Source organism: Scyliorhinus torazame, chromosome 8, assembly GCF_047496885.1.
Source record: "Scyliorhinus torazame isolate Kashiwa2021f chromosome 8, sScyTor2.1, whole genome shotgun sequence".
Classification (NCBI taxonomy): domain Eukaryota; kingdom Metazoa; phylum Chordata; class Chondrichthyes; order Carcharhiniformes; family Scyliorhinidae; genus Scyliorhinus; species Scyliorhinus torazame.
Window position 1 is genome coordinate 246,987,176 of NC_092714.1, and position 17,983 is coordinate 247,005,158.

The 17,983-nt window shown below is 44.9% G+C and overlaps 1 long non-coding RNA gene across 1 annotated transcript in view; it reads left to right on the plus strand.

Annotated features, from left to right (window-relative positions):
• LOC140428505 (uncharacterized) overlaps window positions 1-17,775 on the plus strand; it is a 68,774-nt gene extending 50,999 nt beyond the window's left edge. The window contains exon 3 of the long non-coding RNA XR_011948800.1: window positions 13,893-17,775. This is a non-coding gene — a long non-coding RNA (uncharacterized lncRNA). The remainder of the gene's footprint in view (window positions 1-13,892) is intronic.
• The last annotated feature ends 208 nt before the right edge of the window (window positions 17,776-17,983 follow it).

Here is a 17,983-nt window from a genome sequence, read left to right on the forward strand (position 1 = left end):
CTGAAGTTACCTCCTTTTTTGGGGGGGGGGGGTTGGCAAAAAAAAGGATGCAATTACACTATTTTCAGTCTTCTACAACAGTAACTTTTGTTGTAAAAGCAAAATACTGTGGATGCTGGGAATCTGAAGTAAAAACCAGATAAACTCAGCTGGTCTGGCAGCATTTGTGGAGAGAAACACAGCTTCTCACAACAGCAATCATTCCCACAGTTCTGTAGAAGGGTCATTTATACTTGAAATATTAATAACCAAGCTGTGTTTGCTACCAACGTGGTACATGCTCAGTTGTAAAGTAGCCATAGTCCTAGATGACCATAGGCTGCTTTCCCCTTTTGAGGGGGAGAGCTGACTGGTGGTGATTTAACCTGAGGGTCACCAACCTCAGGCGAGAGGCAAGGTTGAGAAGGTGGGGCCTTCATGAATTGAACCCAGACTGCTGACCCTAACCCTAACCCTTGCCCTGTATCACAAACCAGCTTTCCAGCCAACTGAGCTAAACCGGGCCCCCCTTCAACGTACCGCTTTACTCTGTGACATAATTTTGAGCTCCAGAAATCAGAATCAAAACCATCAAGAAGCTAAATAAACTTTCCAGAATGAAAGTACGCATGCAGTTTAACAGAAATGAATTGCCAAATAAAAGACAAAGTTAAAAGTGAGCCAGAAATGAGGCATGTATACCACTAGGCATGTATACCACTTTCCACTCGATCTCCAACTCCGTTCAATGCAGTCGGCTTGTCAGTTACAGACACAATCCACATAATTCTGTTATTGGGAAGGGGAAGCAAAGTTTCTCTGAATCTATCACGGATGTTTTTTTAAGATGAGTTTGCTAGGACTGTCTCTCCAATCAGTGATGTTGGTTTTCTACGTATGCACAGGTGAGTGTCGGTGGCCATCTTGCACTGGCAAGAGACGCACTGAAATAATTTTGCTATTTTCCAGTGAACGTCATCAGTTAGCCGTTCTGCGCTAACTGGTACTTTAATTTCTCTATTATAGACTATGTTCATATACAATCATGCCCCAGTCCGGACTTTCACACGACTAGAAATAGGAACTTATTTGCATCTCTGCCTCTCCCAAACTTTCAATCAATGGGGAACAGACACACAGAGAGAGAAGCAAAACCATTGCTGTGTCCTATGCTAAGCTCTTGTGTGCTGGTAACTGGTTTGCTAAGCTTCCAATTAAACTTAGCAACTTGGAAAGTAATGCCCCACCCCCCCTGTACCACCTTCTCCAACTTGATAAAGGCCAGAAATTAATGGTCTCCATTGTCTCAAAATTGATGTGACCTATGAAAGTATACACTTTGACATCTACACTGCCTGCTATCTTGTCCTGGGAACCAAACCAGAAATATGCAAGCCATTTAGATTTGATGCTCTCTGTAAGCAGAATCTAACATTGTAGCAATGTTGTAACAAATGAAAACAAAATTCCATTCAATTCTTTCCCAAAGGGTTACACTGGTCAAGGGCACTTCTATTGCCCACACCATACATGGTAAAAGGAATAAGTACAAATTCTGACAAAAATGGATCAGTAAAAAGGTTTTGGCATTGCCACTTAGTCCTTGCATTAGCTCTATTACTTCTGTTTGTTCATCCTGAACATGCAATATATTATGGTGCTTTCCCGTCTCTTGATTAATTGTTTTGCTAATTTTAAGATGTTGGATAGTGGAAAGATTTCAAAAGATTTTTTTCCCAGTCAGTAACAACTTGTAGCGGCTTTAAATTACTAAAGTTTCATTGGAATATTATAAAGCAAAATATGACACCGAGCCACATAAAATATCTGGTCAGATGATCGAAGGGTTGGTCAAAGAGGTAGGTTTTAATGGATGAAAGTGAAGTAGCGAGGGATTTCCGAGCTTTAAGTTCCAGGCAACTGAATGCATGGCCAGTAGTGGATTAACATTGTCCATGTTGAGACGGGGATTTCATGCCTGCAGATGTCTCAGAGAGATGTAAGGTTGGAAAGGATCACAAATATGGGGGGACGCGTTTGAAAACCAGGATGAGAATTTTAAAATATAAATGTTGCTTGCCAAGGAGACTGTAAATCAGTGAGCACATGGGTGATGGAAGAATGGAACTGGTACAAATTGAGACACGGGAGCAAAGCTTTGGATGACCTCAAGGTTATGGAGGGTAGAATGTGACGGGCCAGCTAGGGATGCTTTGAAATACTCAAGTCTGGAGATAATAAAGGGATAAATGAGGGTTTCAGCAGCAGATGGGCTGTGACCAGGTCAAAGTCTGGCAATGCTATGGAAGTGGAAATAGGCAGTCTTAATGATGGCATGAATATGAGGTTGGAAGCTCATTTGGGGTCAAATATGATACCAAGGTTGCAAGCAGTTTTCCCAGTATTCCCCCATGTAGGACATAAGAACATAAGAACTAGGAGCAGGAGTAGGCCATCTGGCCCCTCAAGCCTGCTTCGCCATTCAATGAGATCATGGCTGATCTTTTTTGGACTGAGCTCCACTTTCCGGCCCGAACACCATAACCCTTAATCCCTTTATTCTTCAAAAAAATATCTATCTTTACCTTAAAAACATTTAATGAAGGAGCCTCAACTGCTTCACTGGGCAAGGAATTCCATAGATTCACAACCCTTTGGGTGAAGAAGTTCCTCCTAAACTCAGTCCTAGATCGACTTCCCCTTATTTTGAGGCAATGCCCCCTAGTTCTGCTTTCACTCGCCAGTGGAAACAACCTGCCCGCATCTATCCTATCTATTCCCTTCATAATTTTATATGTTTCTATAAGACCCCCACGCATCCTTCTAAATTCCAATGAGTACAGTCCCAGTGTACTCAACCTCTCCTCGTAATCCAACCCCTTCAGCTCTGGGATTAACCTAGTGAATCTCCTCTGCACTCCCTCCAGCACCAGTACGTCCTTTCTCAGGTAAGGAGACCAAAACTGAACACAATACTCCAGGTGTTGCCTCACTAATACCTTATACAATTGCAGCATAACCTCCCAAGTTTTAAACTCCATCCCTCTAGCAATGAAGGACAATATTCCATTTGCCTTCGTAATCACCTGTTGCACCTGTAAACCAACTTTTTGCGACTCATGCACGAGCACACCCAGGTATCTCTGCACAGCGGCATGTTTTAATATTTTATCATTTAAATAATAATCCCTTTTACTATTACTCCTACCAATATGGATAACCTCACATTTTTCAACATTGTATTCCATCTGCCAGACCCTAGCCCATTCACTTAACCTATCCAAATCCCTCTGCAGACTTCCGGTATCCTCTGCACTTTTTGCTTTTCCACTCATCTTAGTGTCGTCTGCCAACTTGGACACATTGCACTTGGTCCCCAACTCCAAATCATCTATGTAAATTGTGAACAATTGTGGGCCCAACACTGAACCTTGAGGGACACCACTAGCTACTGATTGCCAACCAGAGAAACACCCATTAATCCCCAATCTTTGCTTTCTATCATTGGCAAAACTTTGCCAATGTAGGAACCTGCATGAAGAGCTATGGGTTTTCACAACTACGCAACAGGAGCTTAGCGTAGGTCTCACCCCCACAACCCAAAAAGATGTGCAGTGTAGGTGGATTTGCCATGCTAAATTGCCCCTTAATTGGAAAAAAAAAAGAACTGGGTACTCTAAATTTATTAAAAAAGAGAAACAGCTGAGTAACAGTTTGTGGTCCGTGATGATTGCAAAGTCTGCCCATAAATGTATAGATGGAACTTTCTGACCGCGAAGACCACGGCCGATCCATCCTTTTCAATCTGAGAGTATCTGCAATCTGCATCCTCCAAGGTTCTTGCATATCGGCTCTTGGTCTCTTCGTCCTGTTGTTCACCTGATGGGACAACAATGCCCTGATGCCATATGGGAAGGCATTGCACATGATTAGGAGCAGCCTGGAAGGGTTGTAATGCATTAGCAGCCTAGAGGACGACAGCTGTAGTTTTACTTTGGCTAATGCCTCTGCTTGTGGCGCTCTCCATGCCCATTTCTGATGTTTCTTTCGGAGTGCATATAATAGTGCCAATATAGTTGCCAGATGCTGAATGAATTTTCCATAATAGTGTGAACCACAGGAATGACCGTAGCTTAGTTCGAACCTTCTCCTCTGGGTGCAAATCGTCCTTGTCTACTTGGTACCCCAGGTGACCTCCTTCGCCTGGAAGACCTACTCGCCCCTTTTTAGGTAGACGCCTGCCTTAGAGAAACGACGGAGGACTTCCCCTTAATTATGTAGGTTCTCCTCTATGGCTCTGGTAATCAAGACGTCGTCTAAGTAGACTGCCACCCGTGGGAGCCCTTGAAGAATGCTCTCCATAACCACTGGAATATCGTGTAGGTGGACGCTCGAAGTGATTGGGGCCTTCGCAGATGCTTTACTCCAATTTGTGCGTCCCAAGGCAAGTGATTCCCACGTGTCAATGGGGATGTTGCATTTATTTAGGGAGGCTTTCAGAGTGTCCTTGTAGTATTTCCTTTGCTCTCCTGGTGATCGTTGCCATTGCGGAGCTTGGAATAGAGCACTTATTTTGGGAGTCTTGTGTCGGGCATGTGGGCAATGTAGCCGGCCCATCGCAGCTGGTCTAGTGCCTCGGTACTAGAAATATTGGCATGGGAGAGGTTGCTTATGTTGGTGTATTCCTAGCCTGCCAGTGGATTGCAGGATTTTGTGGAAGCAACGTTGGCAATATCTCCAGGGATTTGAGGTGTCTGCTGGACATTGTCTATGTTTCTGATGCGTGCAGGAGGGCGGGGACCACGGCTGCTCTGTAGACCATGAGCTTGGTGCTGGATTTGAGGTCTTGGAACTTCGAACGCTTTGTTCCTCAGGCATCCTAAGACTGCATTGGATCGATGCTGGATTTCATCGTCATGTCTGCTCGCACTGAGCGGAGGCTCTCCAGGTATGGGAAAGGATTCACGTTGTCCAAGGGCTCATTGTGGATCTTGATGGTCAGCGGGCAGTTTTGTGTGGCAGGTCCGGACTGGTAGAGAACCTCTGTTTTCTGGATGTTTAGTCTGAGGCCCATTTTCTCATATGCCTCAGAGAATGCATCAATGATGGTTTGTAGCTCAGCTTCTGAATGTGCGCGCACACCGGTATTGTCTGCGTACTGCAGCTCGATGACAGAGGTTGGAACGGTCTTGGTTATGGCCTGGAAGCATTGGAGGTTGAACGTTTCAATTTTCAATTTTAAAGCATTATGAACAATAGTTATGTTTAAAAATGTCACGGTCCTAGGGCAGCACAGTGGTGCCGTGGTTAGCATTGCTTCCTCACGGCGCCGAGGTCCCAGGTTCGATCCCAGCTGTGGGTCACTGTCCGTGTGGAGTTTGCACATTCTCCCCGTGAAAATGGGAGAGATCTGAGAATTGTAACTGACAAACTGAAACTATGGCAACAATGTTCAACGGCAGTGAGTAGAACAAATCCAAGGTTGGAATGTGTGGAAAAGCCAGTATAAACCCACATGTTGCGGTAATCCTGTCATTTACAAATCATTGATGCAATTGCATTTAGAATATGTGTACAGTTCAGGTCACAGCAATGGGGAAAGGGCATTGCAGCTATTGAAAACATATCGAGAGAGCAACAAGAATGATTTGAGGGCATGGAGAAATTGGATTATGATGCATTATTAAATTGATGCAGCAATTTCTCAGAGGTTAAGAGGTGGAATGATTTCAGAGGTTAGGTTTCCAAAAGGAACTTGATAATGTCGACCATCTATTTTACCTTGTGTGGAACCATAGGGCACCGTTCTGTGCTTCAAGTGGGGGTGGGGTGTAAAATTCCAAACTACTCTGCAGAAAGATTGAGCCAGAACCTGTGAGGCGTTGCAATCGCAGTCGAATTGCCACCCCTCTCCTTTTTACTCACCTAGGTCAGGAGCTGCACCTTTTCTCGTCTGCTCCCCCGACCCAGGCCTGCTGTGAAATATGCAGTGCATCTGGTTCCTGAGGCCTGTAGCGTAGGGCAGCACCATCAGGGGAACTGCCACTAGCTGTCACAAACCAAGTTTAAAGGTCTCTGTGTTTAAATATACTTGAGAAGACCAGGTAAGGGAAAGTAGGATGGGTCGGGGTTAGGTTAAGATGGATTGGAGCGGGTTGGGGTAGTGGGTGAGTGGAGTTTCGGATGGGCCGCAGGGGGTAGCATTGGTCAGGGAGTCGAGTGGTCAGTCAGGGTGAGTTGGTAGTTGGGGAGGGAATTGGAGGTTGGGGCAGGTAACTGGTGGCTGGGAAGGGTCCGGTGGGTGTGAAGGGTCAAAGAGAGTAGTTGGATGGTCAGGGTGTAGTCCAAGGTTGGGGGGAGGGGGGGGGGGAGGGGGTGGGTAGTAGTATAGTTACCCAGGAGTTGCAAATGGTTTTAATTCTTGTAACATTTCCTGGGTAATTATTCAAAGAGAGTTGTGTTATAACCTGCCTGCTTACCATGACCACCTGGCGCTCGTTTACGAGCTGGCTGGGGACTAATGACAATCCCACAATCCTGTGGGAGTATGAGCTTCCCCAATGAGGGGGGCGGAGAAACCATTAGTAAACTCCTAGTATAAATAAAGCTGGCCAGTTTAGGAACCAGCAGGAAGGAGTGTGCAGCAAGGGAAGTTGCTGCTGCTGCTGTTATATATATATATATATATATATATATATATGTTATTGTAAATAAATGTTATTACTTTGTACCCTTAAACTCGTGCTGGATTCTTCGTGGCCCTTACAAAACTGGCGACGAGGGTTATAGTGAATCGCTGTCTACACTGCTGAAGCCACCTCCCTGGATTTTTGTTGGATACAGGTTGGAAGTTGTTTTCTATTATACCATGCCTCTGTACGGACGTTTGGATGTTTTTGATGCTGCGCTGGAAAGCTGGAAACAGTACGCACAACGGATGCGTTACTATTTCCGGGCAAACAATATCATCGAAAACTAGCGCCAGGTGGTCATATTGCTCACCGCCTGCGGCCCGCATACATTTGGGGTGATTAGGAGCCTTACGTACCCAGCTGCGCCGGACACCAAAACGTTTGATGAACTTGTGAATATAGTGGGGCAACATTTTAACCCAACCCCGTCCTCGATAGTCCGGCGTTACCGGTTTAATACCGCTGAGAGGACCCCTGGAGAATCCCTTGCCGATTTTCTATCCAGGCTACACAGGATTGCGGAGTACTGTGACTATGGTGAGACCTTGTCAGAAATGTTACGCGACCGTTTGGTTTGCGGTATTAACAATGCGGCCACCCAGAGAAAGTTGTTAGTTGAGTCAACATTGACTTTTCAACAGGCAATTCAAATAGTATTGTCCCGAGAGAGCGCAGAACGAGGAGTGCAGGAGCTACAGGGATTGGAAGTGCATGCTTTGGGGCGCAACCTCTTCCGTCCGAAAACGTCCCCCCGCGCTCCTGCGGTACCTTGGGCGAGGCGACGCCTGGACCGAGGCCAGTGGCCGTCGGACATTCCTCCCCGAAGGGAGCCTTCTCCAGAACCAATGGATGAGGAGCCATGTCCGTGTCAAACTTGTAGGCGCCGACCCCGTCGCGGACGCCGATCCTGGGGGCGCCAGAGGCGCCGTCGTTCCGACCGAAACTGGGACCAGCCCAGTGGCCGTAACTGGGACCAGCCCAGGGGCCGTACCTTTAGATGTGGATGAACCTGCGGCGACTACTCCTGGGGACGTGGAGACGGAGGACGACTGACTGCAGCTGCATTGTGTGGCAGCTCCCCATGTGGCCCCCATTAAGGTGACAGTACGGGTCAATGGTCACCCGCTTGAGATGGAGTTGGACACTGGCGCAGCGGTCTCCGTGATCGCCCAGAGGACATTCGACCGCATCAAGCAGGGTATACAGACCCTTACATTAACCGACTCACAGGACAGGTTGGCCACCTACACGGGGGAACCACTGGACATTGCAGGAACTACAATAACCCCTGTTGTTTATGGATGCCAGGAGGGGCGTTTCCCACTTATCGTGGTGCGCGGCCATGGGCCCAGCCTGTTGGGGACTGGTTGCGCCATTTGCGGTTGCAATGGCAGCACATCCTGCAAACAGTTTCTGAAGGGTTGACTGAGGTGCTAGGACGATACCCAGATGTATTCCAGCCTGGTTTGGGGAAAATAAAAGGGGCCGTAGCCCATATCCAAGTCGAACCAGGAGCCACGCCGCACTATTTCCGGGCGCGCCCGGTGCCTTACGCCTTTCTCGAGAAGTTAGAAGGGGAGCTCACTCGTTTGGAGAGTTTGGGTATTATCAGGCCCGTCCGTTTTGCTGACTGGGCAGCACCAATTGTACCTGTAATGAAGCCAGATGCCACAGTTCGCTTGTGTGGCGACTATAAACTTATTGAATACGGCTTCCCGACTCGACCGATATCCAATGCCTCGCATAGAGGATCTCTACGCGAAGCTTGCAGGTGGACTCTCATTCACAAAATTAGATATGAGTCACGCCTACCTGCAGTTGGAGCTGGACCCTGCCTCCCGACCATATGTAACGATTAATACACATCGGGGTCTGTATGAATATACACGGTTGCCCTTTGGAGTATCCTCTGCCTGTGCTATTTTTCAACGTGTTATGGAGGGCATTTTGAGAGGTTTACCACGTGTTGCTGTCTACTTAGGTGACGTTTTGATTACAGGGACGTCGGAGCAGGAACATTTGGAAAATCTGGAGGCTGTCCTTAGACGCTTTTCGGAGGCTGGAGTCCGTTTACGTCGCACAAAGTGCGTATTTCAGGCAAAGGAAGTAGTCTACCTGAGTTATCGGGTGGACCGCGAAGGTTTGCACCCCATCGCAGAGAAGGTGCGTGCGATTCAACAGGCCCCCGTCCCGACTGACACTTTGCATGTTCGTTCTTTTCTCGATCTCGTAAACTATTACGGGAAGTTCCTCCCCAATCTGGCAACTACGCTGGCCCCGTTGCACCTACTGCTAAAGAAAAATCACATCTGGGTTTGGGGTCAGCCGCAAGAAACCGCTTTCTGGCGGGTAAAGCAACAATTGTCGTCGTCTGGGTTACTAACCCACTATGATCCTGGAAAGCCTTTGCTCGTCACATGTGATGCATCCCCGTATGGTATTGGGGCCGTCCTGTCCCCCAAGATGGAGAACGGGGCTGAGCGACCGGTAGCTTTCGCCTCCCGCACATTGACTGCAGCGGAGAAAAGGTACGCGCAGATCGAGAAGGAGGGCTTGGCAGTGGGTTTTGCGGTGAAACGCTTCCACCAGTACGTGTATGGCTGCCATTTCACTATCGTGACTGATCATAAGCCTCTGCTGGGACTTTTCAGAGAGGATAAGCCAATACCGCCCATTGCTTCCGCACGGATCCAGCGCTGGGTTTTGTTGCTTGCTGCATACGAGTATTCTCTGGAGCACAAACCAGGAACGCAGATAGCAAATGCCGACGCACTGAGCCGATTGCATTTATCGACCGGCCCCATGTCGACCCCCACCGGTGAGGTGGTTGCAACCCTAAATTTTATGGACACCTTGCCTGTCACGGCATCACAGATCCGTAAGTGGACCCAGACGGAGCCAGTCCTGTCAAAGGTTCGGCACATAGTCCTGTATGGTGGGCAGCATAGACAGCTCCCAGGCGAGTTGCGGGCATTTTCCTCCAAGCTGTCAGAATTCAGCGTGGACGACGGCATCCTCTTGTGGGGGACGCGTGTGATTGTCCTGGAAAAAGGCCAGGAGCTGATACTATGGGCATCCAGGTGTGACCAAAATGAAAATGTTGGCCCGGAGTTATGTCTGGTGGCCAGGCCTCGACACCGACATTGAGAAGGTGGCCCAAAACTGCTCCATTTGCCAGGAGCATCAGAAGCTTCCGCCGGCTGCGCCCCTACCTCACTGGGAATGGCCAGGGTGGCCTTGGGCACGCTTGCATGCAGATTTCGCAGGCCCTTTTCAATGATCCATGTTCCTTCTATTAATTGACGCCCAGTCTAAATGGCTAGAGGTGCATAAGATGCAGGGGACAAGGTCCTGCGCAACAATTGAAAAGATGCGTTTGTCGTTTAGTACGCATGGCCTCCCCGAGGTGCTGGTCACGGATAACGGCACTCCATTCACGAGTTAGGAGTTTGCGAGGTTCACGAAGATGAACGGCATACGCCATATCCGCACTGCCCCTTACCACCCAGCTTCAAATGGGTTGGCAGAGCGCGCAGTGCAGACATTCAAAAGAGGACTAAAGAAGCAGTCTTCCGGATCAATGGACACGAGACTGGCTCGCTTTTTGTTTACGTATAGGACCACCCCCCATGCGGTGACTGGGGTAGCTCCCGCAGAACTCCTAATGGGCCGGAGACTTCGCACCCGCCTTAGTATGGTTTTCCCGGACATTGGCGCAAAAGTACGCCGCACACAAGAACGGCAGGGACAGGGATTTTCTCGGCATCAGCCGATTTGGCAGTTTGTGCCCGGTGACCCAGTGTTCGTTCGGAATTTTGCTGGTGGTGCCCAGTGGGTTCCTGGCGTAATCTTTCGCCAAACGGGCCCTATATCTTACTAGGTGCAAGCCCAGGGTCGTCTCCAGCGCAAACATGTAGACCACGTTCGGTCCAGAAGACTATCCCCTCAAAAGATTCCCCGCCCCCGGAGCTCATTTCAACAGCCGCAGAGACCAGAGAAAAGGGAAGGTAGTCCTCACAATCTTCCACTGGTGCCTCACTCAAAGCCTGCGCAGGTCGTTACGGGACCGAATGGAGATAGAGACGCTGACATGACGGAGGCAGCAGACTCTGACTCCGAGATGGAGACACAGGACGCATCAGAGGGGGAATCCTCGGGTCCACGGGCCATGGATGTACAACCGTTATGCCGTTCATCACGGAAGCGCCGGTCTCCGTCTCGTTACACGCCGCCTGATTCAGCGCCGCGTGCAAATGGTGTCCGGCCTGCGGCAAAACGAGTCCGACGCCCTCCTTCGCCAGGGTCTTCGGTGGATTCCTTGGACTTTGGGGGGGAGGGATGTTATAACCTGCCTGCTTACCATTGGCTGGGGACTAATGACAATCCCACAATCCTGTGGGAGTATGAGCTTCCCCAATGAGGGGGGTGGAGAAACCATTAGTAAACTCCCAAGTATAAATACAGCTGGCCAGTTTAGGAACCAGCAGGAAGGAGTGTGCATATATATATATCTATATGTTATTGTAAATAAATGTTATTACTTTGTATCCTTAAACTCGGGCTGGATTCTTCGTGGCCCTTACAAAAGGTTGCAACCATCCAAAGCCTCTGATTTAAACCAGAGTTTTGAATTGTTCCCGGTGCAGATTAACTGCCCATTAGAAGTTTAAACTTCATGGTAATTCCTGTGTAGTCCATGCAAGGACGCCTCTGGGGTTGGGGGACCTCCGTTCATCTTCTAGCGTTTGCTGGGGGTACAATGTCCACCCCCCCCCCCCCCTCCTCAGGGAATTGAGGTTATGGGCCAATTATTTCACTGGGCATAGGGTAAATCTATGGAACAGACTCCTTTAAGCACAGTGGAAGCAAACAGCAGTGATTTATTCAAATGTAAATTAAATTTCTTTCAAAAACAGTAGATGTTTCCTATGCGTACTTGAGGCAAGCTGTAAGGTAAATGTGCCATACTTGACGGGATCTTTGGGCTCATGATTTTCAGTGTTTGGAGTTAATCTAAGTTCGTTAATGATATGAAGCCAGGTCTGAATGTAAGCTGTGAGGTGGACACAAAGGCTACATGGAAATATGGACAGGTTAACTGAATGGGCAACAAGATGGCAGTATAATGTGAGAAAGTTTGCGGTTATTCACCTCAATAGTAAGAACAGAAAAGCAGATTTTGTTTAAAGGCATGTTGATGTTCGGAGAGACTTTGGTATACTTGATTGGCATCCCCTCCACAAACATTCACCTCTTCCACCAGTGGCGCATAGTGGCAACAGTGTGTACCATTTAGAAGATTCACTGCAGGAACTCAGCAAGGCTCTTGGGCAGCGCATTCAAAACCCAAAACCATTTATCACCTCAAAGAACAAGAGTAGCAGGCGCATGGGAACACCACTGCCTGGAAGTTCTCCTCCAAGTAACTCACCACCCTGACTTAGGAAATATATTGTCGTTCCTCAAACTGCCGCTGGGTTGAAATCCTGGAACTCCCTCCCTAACAATACTGTTGATGCACCTACACCACAGGGACTGCAGCGGTTCAAGAAGGCAGCTCACCACCACCTTCTCAAGGACAATTAAAGATGGGAAATAAATGTTGGCCTAGCCAGCAACGCCCACATCCCACAAATTATTTTTTAAAAACTCGTACAGGAAACACAAAGTCAGCTTGCACGTACAGCAAGCATTTAGGAAGATACATGGCACATTGGCACTTAATGCGAAAGATTGGAGCACAAGAATTAAGAAGCCTTAACACCATTGTACAGCTGAGGCTTTGTGAGGCCACTCCTGCAGTTTTAATCTGGCACGAAGGATATATTTGCATTGGAGATAATACGGCGAAGGTTCTCTCGATTTGTTTGTGAGGTGAGAGGCCGTCATATGATAGGCTGAGTAAATTGAGCCTACATCTTGGAAGTTTATAAGAATGAGAGGTGAGCTCATTGAAACATGCAAGCTTCTAAAGAGGCTTGGTAAGGTAGGGACCGAGAGATTGTTTCCCCCACAGCTGGGGAAGCTAGAACTCAGGGTCACAGTCTCAGGATAAGGGGGTCAATTAATTGGGGCTCAGTGGGTTGTGAATCTTGGAATTCTCAACCCCAGAAGGTTATGGATGCTCCATCATTGAATATATTGAAGGCAGAGATAGATATATCTTTGGTGTCTCAGATAATCCAGGGATGTGGGGAGTAGATGGCGAAGTGGAGTTGATCAGCTATGATTGTATTGAGTGCCATATGGCATACTGTTCCTTTTTCTTATATGCTAAGCTTCACCACTGAGCACTTCATGTCTTAACCGAGTCTATTGTAGAATAATTGACCTAGATTGGTGACCAAAATTAGTCAACCACTCCATTATTGTTGTATTATGCAACTACCAGGTTAGTGAAAGGAACGCTAGGTAATCTTGATCTTTTTTTCCTGACTGGACATCCCTATGTTTCATATGGAACAGGGCTGATTATGGACTGACAAGGCTGAGGTACTAAATGAATACATTGCAGCTGAAAGAAGATGCTGCCAAAGTAATGGTGCAAGATTCTGCATGAGCTAAAACTTGATAAGCAGGAGATACTAGAAAGGCTGTCGATACTTAAGTCGATAAGTCACCAGGGCCAAATGGGATTGATCTGAGCATGTTGAGGAAAGAATATAAATTGTAACTGTACTGACCATACGATTTGAATCCTCCTTGGATATGGGGATATTGCTAGAGGAAAGTGGAATTGCAATTAATACACCAAAAGTGTAAGGGTAAACCCAGCAACTCAGCAACCAAGGGTAAACCTAGGACAGACAGTTTAATGTTGGTGGTGGAAAATCTTTTAGAAGCAATAATCTGGGAGAAAATTAACAGTCCATTGGACAAGTGTGAATTAATAAAAGGAAATTAGCATGGATTTATTAATGGCAAATTGTGTTTGACTAACTTAATATTTTTGATGAGATAATAGAATGAGTTGATGAAGGCAATGTCCTTGATGTGGCGCACATAGATTTCAAAAAGACATTTGATAAAGTGCCACATAATAGGTTTGTCAGCAAAGTTGTTAACTCTTGTGAAATGTCTTTGCATTGGGCCCTTATTAAACCTTTCCCATCATTAGAATGTACCATAAATTTGGAAGAATGTTAATTTTTTGATAATTTTTTGATATTTTTTAATGTTATTGAATAGTTTTTAAATATTTTGTTTTCATCCAAACTTCAGGAGTGGGACCAATCGGAGTCAAAGCCTTTGGACGTCACTAAAAAGCTGAAACCAACAACTCCTTCATCGGGCAAGAAAGCCAAGAAAGAGAGCAAAAAGAAGAGATAGATTACTGGAAGAGAACGGAGTGGAATGAGAATCACATGGAAATATCTGAGGTGGTTCTGCTTTTGCACTCATTGTTCCTGAATAAACATTTTTTTTAAATTCGGTGTTAATTACATAAAAGATAGTTTGTCACAAGAATGTTGCAACAGCAATTTTATTATCCCATCTTTCTTGCATCCTCTGAAAATTTGAAAAATTGCCAATTTGTAACCATCTTCATTATGTTACTGATTTTACACCGAGACTTCATTGAAAGTAGCTACACACGAGTACAACTAAAGGTTTATGGACTGTGATCTCAGGAGAGCAACTTACATGCAGTAATGCTCCCTGAATAGTAAATGGGGATAAGTGCTTGCAACAATTTAGTCATGTGCATGTGTGATCATTGGCGTTCTGTTTTCCATAGTCTTCAGGGACCAAATAGGAGTTCAGATCACTTCATGTGCCCCAATACGCTAGATATAATTCAGCATATTTATTTTGCAGGCATAAGAATTGCAAAATCACTCCAAAAAACCTAGGCTGGATCCCACGAGGCATCTCTTGGTTTCCCTTGTAACTTCAGACCTTTCCACCTACCAATGCCACGGAGCAATGTTAATGGCTATTTTGTTTTCTGTAACATCCCTTCTTGGACATTTCAGGGCATGGGTCTCTGTGACAAAAGAATTGAGAATGTTACCTTGTGCATGGGGTTCAGTGAGACTGGCATGTCAGTAGCTAACAGCAAGACCGTAACATAAAAACACTTTGAAATTAATTTGCAAATCTGAGTTAAGCAGCCCAGCAACATTTGAGACCTGTGTTCAGACGAGAATTGAATTTAGATGACCAGAACTTTCCATCCTGCTAATATGTCCTGTGTATTTTGATGTGATCTTTAAGACTGAAGATCAGTTGAAATATCTCCCTTTTCCCTCTCTAACGTTTTTTTAAAACAGAAGCCTCCTGACGATGCCTTTAAAGCTAGAAACCTATTGGGGGTAGTTTGTCTCTTGTTGCCTTTACATTTTCATTGATGTTGTGTTTGAGATTTTCCATTTATTTTGTGGTGGAAGGTCATTGCACAATTGTTCATATTAAGATCATAAATTATAACTGCTTCAAACACATTGTGGATGGAAATTTTCAGATGTCATACATCACAATGTGACTGGAGAGCTTTCCTTTGCATTTTGTGGAAGTCAATAAAATGAAGAATCTCTCTGTCAATAATGTTTATTCCATTTGCAGTGATATAAATTTACTGATCTGTTGAAATGGTGCGTTCATTGCATGAAGATGTATCGTTTGCTTTTAGATTTAAAATATTGTTTCCAATGATTAAATGTATTGAAACTCACATTTGTCACGGTCACCAGCACACTTTGCATACTTCTGAAATGTAAGTAAATTTCATTGCTGTTGTTTTTATTTTATATAGGATATTTTCTTTGTATTAAGAAGGTAACCAATTCAAAATCAAGCTAAAATATATACAAAGCTTTCTAAGATAGAAAGTATGTGTTAATATCGGCAGTAATAGTCAAATGTAACTATTTATGAAAATCAATACATATTGTTACAAAATGTTTCACATTGCATCTGGAACATTTGGATCTGGATCCTAAGGTTGAATTGGTAAATGTGTGCTGTGGGAGATCATCTGTAGATCTGAGTAATGCTGTGGACCTTACTGGAATGAAGATGTCTGTGCACAAGTGCTTGTACAGATTTGATGTCCCTCAGTGTGCCGTACGAGAACAGGCAAAATATTTGTCTTCTTGGAAATGTTATTGTAGCTGGCACGAAGCCTGTGTTAATTTACCCTCTGTTTGGAAGTTTCAGCCATTTGGCTTTAGTATACTTAGGACCTGACTACCAAATTTTAACTTCCCTTGTTTCTTATCTGTGCAAAAGTGGCAATATGTCGGTATCATAAAATACATTTTAGAAATACATGCTTCAGAATAGATTTTTCATCACATTCTCATCATGCTTTAAAAAAAAAATTAATCTTGGTTTTCTTCTTTCACGTTGTCAGCAGAGACGCTGAAGAAAATTGATTGCATTGTAAATAAATTAATTCTTGAATCTGTATGAAGTGTAATGTGTGATATTGCAGGCTGGCTGGGGTTGGAATTGAATCTGGCTTTATAGGAGACTTAATGAATCATGGTGACCATTTGTAACAAAACACTAATCCTTTGGAATATAAACTACTGTATGAAAAAATTATTTTAAAATGTTTCTTCAGGACGAGATATGGTCATGCTGAACTTTGTTACCAAGCACTGAATTAACATTGTGATGAACAATTTCAGAAGTTTTTTTTATATGTTTCCCACCTGCTTCAGTTGTGTAAAACAAATGCTATAGGGGCGGCACGTGGTGCAGTGATTCGCACTGAGACTGCTGTGCTGAGGACCCGGGTTTGAATCCCGGCCCTGGGTCACTGTCCGTGTGGAGTTTGCACATTCTCCCCATGTTTGCTAGGGTTTCACCTCCACAACCCAAAGATGTGCAGGTTCGGTGTAAATTGGCCCTTAATTGGAAAAAAAAATAATTGGGTAATCTAAATTTAAAAAAACAAATGCTATGAATGGGTATTTCTATATACATTTTAGAAGAATAACTTTTTTAGTTTGGGAATTTAAATAAATGGAAACACGTGTGTGTGTGTGTGTGTGTGTGTGTGTGTGTGAGAGAGAAGCTGGTAAACAAACCTAAAGTATGTACCAATCAAAGGGTAGCCTGTGTTTATTTAAGAGCAGAGTTGGAAATGGGAAAAGCCTAAACAACAGGTGATCCCCTCGATGGATCAGTTGGTAGAAACAGGATAACTGCAGTTATCTTGTTAGAGATATAAATTAATTATGTAGGTCCCAGAGTCAAAGGACTTCTTTGAAGGAAAAGATAATTAGTTAAAATTTTATTTTTGGATATTCCAGATATGCCATGTTCCACTAAAATAGACTATGCAGTGAGGTATTTGTTCTTTGTTTGGAGTTTATGTGGTTGTTTTCTCACACAAACAGGCGGTCAACTTGGCAACAGCTTTGAGACAGGCAGAGAGAGAATCTGTGAGGAGCTTTTAAATAGTTGGAACCACAGCAGAGGGCTGTCAGAAGCCAAGTGGAGCCTGGGGGGAACCACAGTAGAGGACCATAAGAAACCAAGGAGGGGGTTATTTTCAAAGTCACTGAGCAAGAATGTGAGTGAGGGCCATGCTTGAGCTGAAGGGATCTACAATTGTGAGGTATTGAAAGGGATTTGGAGGATTGCTTGGCCAACTGCTGCGGAAGGACCCCAGAATCTTGAACCTCCCAAGAATACTAAGGAGAACTGAAGGAAATTCCAGAGAGCTGTGGCATACCTTGGTTTGATTTCAGGAGAAATGAATGAAATCCAGTGATTGTGTAACGTATAAAACAACTCTTGGGTGGAAGTAAAATTTACAGTTTAATTTTTTTGCGTCTAAAGTACAGGTAATTTGGACATTCTGAATTCTCCCTCTGTGTACCCAAACAGGCACCTGAATGTGGCAACTAGGGGCTTTTCACAGAAACTTCATTGCAGTATTAATATAAGCCTATATGTGACAATAAAGATTATTATTATTAGATAAGTATTTCCAAATTATAATCTTGCGATTGTCCTGCTGAGTACAAGATGAAAAGCTTTGACAAATAACGCATTTTTTTTCAGCAACACTCCATTTCTGGACAATGTTAAGTTAGTGCTTGCTTTGTTTAATACTTGTACAATAAAGCTTTTTGTTTTGAACATAAAATCTTGACGTGTTCTTTCAATTATTAAAAATTTTTTAGAGTACCCAATTCTTTTTTTCAATTAGGGGGTAATTTAGCGTGACAAATTCACCTACCCTGCACATCTTTTTTGGGTTGTGGGGGTAAGCCGCAAACACGGGGGCAATGTGCAAACTCCACACAGACCGTTCTTTCAAGTAATAACTGGAGGTTTGAGTTTCTCTTTATTCG